The 9,479-nt window shown below is 42.3% G+C and overlaps 1 non-coding gene across 1 annotated transcript; it reads left to right on the forward strand.

Moving 5' to 3' along the window:
- Positions 1-1,640: 1,640 nt before the first annotated feature.
- On the forward strand, positions 1,641-1,747 carry LOC147573271 (U6 spliceosomal RNA). The gene has a single exon (XR_015245181.1). It is a non-coding gene; the product is annotated as a U6 spliceosomal RNA (small nuclear RNA).
- The last annotated feature ends 7,732 nt before the right edge of the window (positions 1,748-9,479 follow it).

Genomic DNA, 9,479 nt, shown 5'->3' on the forward strand with positions numbered 1-9,479 from the left:
AAGGACCAGATAAGGCCATGAAGATACATTTAGAAGGAAATTACCAATTTTAGGAGAAAAATGATACCTTCCCTAAAAAAGTCCTTCTTGCCCTGACATCTGAAGGATAAATGGGACTTTACCAGGTGAGATGGGGTGCCTGGAAGGGGGGCAGCTCGCACCAGAGGAACTCTCAGAAGGGTCATGCACACACTACTGAGTGTTGGGGGTTGGATGCCAGGGGTCACTGAGAGGTGGGCTTGGTCTAGACCTTCCAGGCCATTTAGAGCCAAGATGATAACTGTCACCCAACATCCATTCCCCCTTCTCTGTCACAGTAAGACAACACTCTGAGTGGAGGATGAATAATCTGAAGCTCCAGAGAAGCTGAACAACTTGTAATGATCACAGAATCACTCCAGGTTGGATATTTTAATTGACATATTGACATACCATGGGATAATTCATTGAGCACTTTTATGTAGATATTTTGTACTTCAGTTAGTTCTTTTTAGAAAATGAGAGAAAAAGGTATTTCCTCACCATGAAATTTATCATGGTGGATTTTAGTATATTCGTAAGGTTCTACAACCATCACTGCTAGATGCACTTGCTTTTAAGTATTCTTCATTCTTATCAAAATTGTTTTCAAAATACTATTTGAGTTTATAAAATACACAATTTAATTTGCACACATATTGTGACACAGCTCAACGAAATTTTTACATGTGCATTCATCTATGGAACCACCTACCACATCAAGATGCTTAGGACACCTCCAGCCACCTAGTTGGCTCGCCAGGTCTCCCACTTGGTATGTCCTCCCAGAATGACCACTAACCGTTCTTAAAGCCCCTTATAGTAGAGAACAAGAAGGCAGGGACTTAGAAGGGTCAGATGTTGATCCCACCTGTGATGCAGCAAAGAAGGGCTGATGAGATCTTCCCTTGCTCCCTCAAACAGGCTTCCTCCTGAGAAGTGAGTAGAAAAGTCCTGAGAGGCCTTGTCCATCTCAGAAGGGATGAAAGCAGCAACTATCATGGCCCTGGTGGTGTGGGCATTAGAACATTTCACCTTAGCCCTTAAACAGTCAGTTGCTTCAGACTGAACCATGGGGAAGGGATCATCTGGATCCTCATTAGGATCCATGGGTAGGATGATGCTGAGGGAACCAGCACTGGCCACTGACCCAATGATATATCCTATGGAACCTGTTGCATGTACCACTGATCACTGTGATGGCTTTGTCATGCATCAGCACAGCACCACACACATTTCCTAAACCCACATGTAACCTCCACACAAATGCAATGACAAAGTCATGCTTCCCCCAGGATCCAACTAAACCTTGTACAACTGAAAACACACTAAATTCTTTCCCTAGAAAGTTTTTTCCTTGGGTAATGTTCTCATGTATTCCCTCTAATTCATTCAAGTGGCTATTCCTCACCCTCCTTGCAACATTCTTGATGCTGGCCTCAGCTGCCAATGGTCTATGAGGTGTAAGATTTCAGGATGCTAAGAGGACTGATGCTGGAAAGTATTGAAATCATTCATAAAGTGACAAAGGGGGTGTCATGGAGTTGGATCAGAAACATCGGAAGGAGAGAAAATGAACAGGAGAAATGATGTGACAAGTCCTTTAAGAAAAAAGAAAATGAGTGCTCGCTTCGGCAGCACATATACTCAAATTGGAACGATACACAGAAGATTAGCATGGCCCCTGTGCAAGGATGACATGCAAATTTGTGAAGCGTTCCATATTTTTGTACATGAAAAGATGCTCAACGTCGCTCCTCATCAGGAAAATACAAATCAAAACCACACTCAGATATCACCTCACACCAGTCAGATTGGCCAAAATGAACAAATCAGGAGACTATAGATGCTGGCCAGGATGTGGAGAAACGGGAACCCTCTTGCACTGCTGGTGGGAATGCAAACTGGTACAGCCACTCTGGAAAACAGTGTGGCGGTTCCTCAAAAAATTAAAAATAGACCTACCCTATGACCTGGAAATAGCACTGCTAGGAATTTACTCAAGGGATACAGGAGTACTGATGCATAGACGCACTTGTACCCCAATGTTTATAGCAGCACTCTCAACAATAGCCAAATTATGGAAAGAGCCATTCAACTGATGAATGGATAAAGAAATTGTGGTCTATATACACAATGGAGTACTATGTGGCAATGAGAAAGAATGAACTATGGCCCTTTGTAGCAACGTGGATGGAACTGGAGAGTGTGATGCTAAGTGAAATAAGCCATACAGAGAAAGACAAATACCATATGTTTTCACTCTTATGTGAATCCTGAGAAACTTAACAGAAACCCATGGGGGAGGGTAAGGAAAAAAAAAAGAGGTTAGAGTGGGAGAGAGCCAAAGCATAAGAGACTCTTAAAAACTGAGAACAAACTGAGGGTTGATGGGGGGTGGGAGGGAGGGGAGGGTGGGTGATGGGTATTGAGGAGGGCACCTTTTGGGATGAGCACTGGGTGTTGTATGGAAACCAATTTGACAATAAATTTCATATATTGGGAAAAAAAAGAAAAAAGAAAAGGAGCAGATTCCATAACCTGAGAACATTTCTGAAGCCTCCAAATATTGTTCATTAAACAAGAACCATTTTTGGGTACTTGAGTGGCTCAGTTGGTTGAGCATCTGACTTCATTTTGGCTCACATCATGATCCCAGGGTCATGGGATGGAGACCTGCGTTGGGCTCCACACTGAGCATGGAACTTGCTTGGGATTCTCTCTCTCTCCTTCTTTGCTCCTCCCCCTGTTCATGCACGCTCCAAAGAAAAATTTTAAAAAGAACCATTTTCGAAGAGAGAGGGAAGATGGCAGCGTAGGAGGACGCTGGGCTCACCGCGCGTCCTGCTGATCACTTAGATTCCACCTACACCTGCCTAAATAACCCAGAAAACCACCAGAGGATTAGCAGAACAGAGTCGCCGGAGCCAAGCGCAGACGAGAGGCCCACGGAAGAGGGTAGGAAGGGCGGCGAGGCGGTGCGCGCTCCACGGACTGGCGGGAAGGAGCCGGGGCGGAGGGGCGGCTCGCCGGCCAAGCAGAGCCCCCGAGTCTGGCTTGCAAAAAGCGGAGGGGCCTGACGGACTGTGTTCCGACAGCAAGCGCGACTTAGCGTCTGGGAGGTCATAAGTTAACAGCTCTGCTCAGAAAGCGGGAAGGCTGGAGGACAAAGGGAAGGAGAGCTGCTGAGCCCCCGGACGACAGAGCTCAGTTTGGTGGGGAACAAAGGCGCTCACCAGCGCCATCTCCCCCGCCCATCCCCCAGCCAAAATCCCAAAGAGAACCAGTTCCTGCCAGGGAACTTGCTCGCTCTGCGCAAACACCCAACTCTGCGCTTCTGCGGATCCAAACCTCCGGCAGCGGATCTGACTCCCTCCTGCTGCCACAGGGCCCCTCCTGAAGTGGATCACCTAAGGAGAAGCAAGCTAAGCCTGCCCCTCCTGCCCCTGTGCACCTTGCCTACCCACCCCAGCTAAGACGCCAGATCCCCAGCATCACAAGCCTGGCAGTGTGCAAGTAGCCCAGACAGGCCACCCCACCCCACAGTGAATCCCGCCCCTAGGAGAGGGGAAGAGAAGGCACGCACCAGTCTGACTGTGGCCACAGCGGTGGGCTGGAGGCAGACATCAGGTCTGACTGCGGCTCCACCCACCAACTCAGGTTATACACCACAACACAGGGGAAGTGCCCTGCAGGTCCTCACCACGCCAGGGACTATCCAAAATGACCAAGCGGAAGAATTCCCCTCAGAAGAATCTCCAGGAAATAACAACAGCTAATGAGCTGATCAAAAAGGATTTAAATAATATAACAGAAAGTGAATTTAGAATAATAGTCATAAAATTAATCGCTGGGCTTGAAAACAGTATAGCTGACAGCAGAGAATCTCTTGCTACAGAGATCAAGGGACTAAGGAACAGTCACGAGGAGCTGAAAAATGCTTTAAACGAAATGCATAACAAAATGGAAACCACCACGGCTCGGATTGAAGAGGCAGAGGAGAGAATAGGTGAACTAGAAGATAAAGTTATGGAAAAAGAGGAAGCTGAGAAAAAGAGAGATAAAAAAATCCAGGAGTATGAGGGGAAAATTAGAGAACTAAGTGATACACTAAAAAGAAATAATCTACGCATAATTGGTATCCCAGAGGAGGAAGAGAGAGGGAAAGGTGCTGAAGGGGTACTTGAAGAAATAATAGCTGAGAACTTCCCTGAACTGGGGAAGGAAAAAGGCATTGAAATCCAAGAGGCACAGAGAACTCCCTTCAGACGTAACTTGAATCGATCTTCTGCACGACATATCATAGTGAAACTGGCAAAATACAAGGATAAAGAGAAAATTCTGAAAGCAGCAAGGGGTAAACGTGCCCTCACATATAAAGGGAGACCTATAAGACTCGTGACTGATCTCTCTTTTGAAACTTGGCAGGCCAGAAAGAATTGGCACGAGATTTTCAGTGTGCTAGACAGAAAAAATATGCAGCCGAGAATCCTTTATCCAGCAAGTCTGTCATTTAGAATAGAAGGAGAGATAAAGGTCTTCCCAAACAAACAAAAACTGAAGGAATTTGTCACCACTAAACCAGCCCTACAAGAGATCCTACGGGGGACCCTGTGAGACAAAGTACCAGAGACATCACTACAAGCATAAAACATACAGACATCACAATGACTCTAAACCCATATCTTTCTATAATAACACTGAATGTAAATGGATTAAATGCGCCAACCAAAAGACATAGGGTAGCAGAATGGATAAAAAAACAAGACCCATCTATTTGCTGTCTACAAGAGACTCATTTTAGACCTGAGGACACCTTTAGATTGAGAGTGAGGGGATGGAGAACTATTTATCATGCTACTGGAAGCCAAAAGAAAGCTGGAGTAGCCATACTTCTATCAGACAAACTAGACTTTAAATTAAAGGCTGTAACAAGAGATGAAGAAGGACATTATATAATAGTGACAGGGTCTATCCATCAGGAAGAGCTAACAATTATAAATGTCTATGCGCCGAATACCGGAGCACCCAAATATATAAAACAATTACTCATAAACATAAGCAACCTTATTGAGAAGAATGTGGTAATTGCAGGGGACTTTAACACCCCACTTACAGAAATGGATAGATCATCTAGACACACGGTCAATAAAGAAACAAGGGCCCTGAATGACACATTGGATCAGATGGACTTGATAGATATATTTAGAACTCTGCATCCCAAAGCAACAGAATATACTTTCTTCTCGAGTGCACATGGAACATTCTCCAAGATAGATCATATACTGGGTCACAAAACAGCCCTTCATAAGTTTACAAGAATTGAAATCATACCATGCATACTTTCAGACCACAATGCTATGAAGCTTGAAATCAACCACAGGAAAAAGTCTGGAAAACCTCCAAAAGCATGGAGGTTAAAGAACACCCTACTAACAAATGAGTGGGTCAACCAGGCAATTAGAGAAGAAATTTAAAAATATATGGAAACAAACGAAAATGAAAATACAACAATCCAAACGCTTTGGGACGCAGCGAAGGCAGTCCTGAGAGGAAAATACATTGCAATCCAGGCCTATCTCAAGAAACAAGAAAAATCCCAAATACAAAATCTAACAGCACACCTAAAGGAAATAGAAGCAGAACAGCAAAGGCAGCCTAAACCCAGCAGAAGAAGAGAAATAATAAAGATCAGAGCAGAAATAAACAATATAGAATCTAAAAAAACTGTAGAGCAGATCAACGAAACCAAGAGTTGGTTTTTTGAAAAAATAAACAAAATTGACAAACCTCTAGCCAGGCTTCTCAAAAAGAAAAGGGAGATGACCCAAATAGATAAAATCATGAATGAAAATGGAATTATTACAACCAATCCCTCAGAGATACAAACAATTATCAGGGAATACTATGAAAAATTATATGCCAACAAATTGGACAACCTGGAAGAAATGGACAAATTCCTGAACACCCACACTCTTCCAAAACTCAATCAGGAGGAAATAGAAAGCTTGAACAGACCCATAACCAGCGAAGAAATTGAATCGGTTATCAAAAATCTCCCAACAAATAAGAGTCCAGGACCAGATGGCTTCCCAGGGGAGTTCTACCAGACGTTTAAAGCAGAGATAATACCTATTCTTCTCAAGCTATTCCAAGAAATAGAAAGGGAAGGAAAACTTCCAGACTCATTCTATGAAGCCAGTATTACTTTGATTCCTAAACCAGACAGAGACCCAGTAAAAAAAGAGAACTACAGGCCAATATCCCTGATGAATATGGATGCAAAAATTCTCAATAAGATACTAGCAAATCGAATTCAATGGCATATAAAAAGAATTATTCACCATAATCAAGTGGGATTCATTCCTGGGATGCAGGGCTGGTTCAACATTCGCAAATCAATCAACGTGATACATCACATTAACAAAAAAAAAGAGAAGAACCATATGATCCTGTCAATCGATGCAGAAAAGGCCTTTGACAAAATCCAGCACCCTTTCTTAATAAAAACCCTTGAGAAAGTCGGGATAGAAGGAACATACTTAAAGATCATAAAAGCCATTTATGAAAAGCCCACAGCTAACATCATCCTCAACGGGGAAAAACTGAGAGCTTTTTCCCTGAGATCAGGAACACGACAGGGATGCCCACTCTCACCGCTGTTTTTTAACATAGTGCTGGAAGTTCTAGCATCAGCAATCAGACAACAAAAGGAAATCAAAGGCGTCAAAATTGGCAAAGATGAAGTCAAGCTTTCGCTTTTTGCAGATGACATGATATTATACATGGAAAATCCGATAGACTCCACCAAAAGTCTGCTAGAACTGATACATGAATTCAGCAAAGTTGCAGGATACAAAATCAATGTACATAAATCAGTTGCATTCTTATACACTAACAATGAAGCAACAGAAAGACAAATCAAGAAACTGATCCCATTCACAATTGCACCAAGAAGCATAAAATACCTAGGAATCAATCTAACCAAAGATGTAAAGTATCTGTATGCTGAAAACTATAGAAAGCTTATGAAGGTAATTGAAGAAGATTTAAAGAAATGGAAAGACATTCCCTGCTCATGGATTGGAAGAATAAATATTGTCAAAATGTCAATACTACCCAAAGCTATCTACACATTCAATGCAATCCCAATCAAAATTGCACCAGCATTCTTCTCGAAACTAGAACAAGCAATCCTAAAATTCATATGGAACCACAAAAGGCCCCGAATAGCCAAAGTAATTTTGAAGAAGAAGACCAAAGCAGGAGGCATCACAATCCCAGACTTTAGCCTCTACTACAAAGCTGTCATCATCAAGACAGCATGGTATTGGCACAAAAACAGACACATAGACCAATGGAATAGAATAGAAACCCCAGAACTAGACCCACAAACGTATGGCCAACTCATCTTTGACAAAGCAGGAAAGAACATCCAATGGAAAAAAGACAGTCTTCTTTAACAAATGGTGCTGGGAGAACTGGACAGCAACATGCAGAAGGTTGAAACTAGACCACTTTCTCACACCATTCACAAAAATAAACTCAAAATGGATAAAGGACCTGAATGTGAGAAAGGAAACCATCTAAACCTTAGAGGAGAAAGCAGGAAAAGACCTCTCTGACCTCAGCCGTAGCAATCTCTTACTCGACACATCCCCAAAGGCAAGGGAATTAAAAGCAAAAGTGAATTACTGGGACCTTATGAAGATAAAAAGCTTCTGCACAGCAAAGGAAACAACCAACAAAACTAAAAGGCAACCAACAGATGGGAAAAGATATTTGCAAATGACATATCGGACAAAGGGCTAGTATCCAAAATCTATAAAGAGCTCACCAAACTCCACACCCGAAAAGCAAATAACCCAGTGAAGAAATGGGCAGAAAACATGAATAGACACTTCTCTAAAGAAGACATCCGGATGGCCAACAGGCACATGAAAAGATGTTCAGCGTCGCTCCTTATCAGGGAAATACAAATCAAAACCACACTCAGGTATCACCTCACGCCAGTCAGAGTGGCCAAAATGAACAAATCAGGAGACTATAGATGCTGGAGAGGATGTGGAGAAACGGGAACCCTCTTGCACTGTTGGTGGGAATGCAAATTGGTGCAGCCGCTCTGGAAAGCAGTGTGGAGGTTCCTCAGAAAATTAAAAATAGACCTACCCTATGACCCAGCAATAGCACTGCTAGGAATTTATCCAAGGGACACAGGAGTACTGATGCATAGGGGCACTTGTACCCCAATGTTCATAGCAGCACTCTCAACAATAGCCAAATTATGGAAAGAGCCTAAATGTCCATCAACTGATGAATGGATAAAGAAATTGTGGTTTATATACACTATGGAATACTACGTGGCAATGAGAAAAAATGAAATATGGCCTTTTGTAGCAACGTGGATGGAACTGGAGAGTGTGATGCTAAGTGAAATAAGCCATACAGAGAAAGACAGATACCATATGGTTTCACTCTTATGTGGATCCTGATAAACTTAACAGGAACCCATGGGGGAGGGGAAGGAAAAAAAAAAAAAGAGGTTAGAGTGGGAGAGAGTCAAAGCATAAGAGACTGTTGAGAACTGAGAGCAAACTGAGGGTTGATGGGGGGTGGGGGGGAGGAGAGGGTGGGTGATGGGTATTGAGGAGGGCACCTTTTGGGATGAGCACTGGGTGTTGTATGGAAACCAATTTGACAATAAATTTCATATATAAATAAAAATAAAAATAAAAATAAAAAAAAGAACCATTTTCATGACAGTATTGTACAATTAGGAATGGATTTCAAAACATTAAAGTATGGATGACACATAATTTTTGTCAGAAAATTTGCATCCAAACTCTCCTGCATCAACACTTGATTCAGTATGTCTTTATGCCAGGAATGAGCACATAGTTGCACCTATAGCTTCAACGTTATTACACAAAGTAAGCTAAAACACACAAGATGTTTTCAGGGCAAATTCTCAGTTTTGCTTTCTTTTCTCAACCCTAGTATTAAGTTTTAGAATCCAGTGCTTCAAATAAGGAATTAAGGAGCAAAACCAAATAAGAAGTGAATCTTATCAAAGAACAAAAAGAGAATCCACAGACTGGTAGAAAATACTTGTAAAGCACACACCTGTAAAGGACTGTTTTCTAAAATATGCCAAGTACTCTTCAAACTCAACAGTAAGAAAACAAACAACCTGAGAGAAAAATGGGGCTATGGCTTTAACAGATGCTTCAACAGAAAGATATACACATAATAAATAAGAATATGAAAACGTGCTCTACCTCATATGTCACAAGGTAGATGCAAATTAAAACAACCATGAGATACCACTACACCTGTTAGAATGGCCAGAATCTAGGGCACTGATGACACCAAAAGCTGTTTTGGATGTGGAGCCACAGAAACTCATATATTCCAGGAGGGAATGCAAAATGGTGGTATCACCATTTTGGTGAGAGTTGGGT

The sequence above is a fragment of the Puma concolor genome, chromosome E2, assembly GCF_028749965.1.
Source record: "Puma concolor isolate L17-30 chromosome E2, mPumCon1.1.hap2, whole genome shotgun sequence".
Classification (NCBI taxonomy): Eukaryota; Metazoa; Chordata; class Mammalia; order Carnivora; family Felidae; genus Puma; species Puma concolor.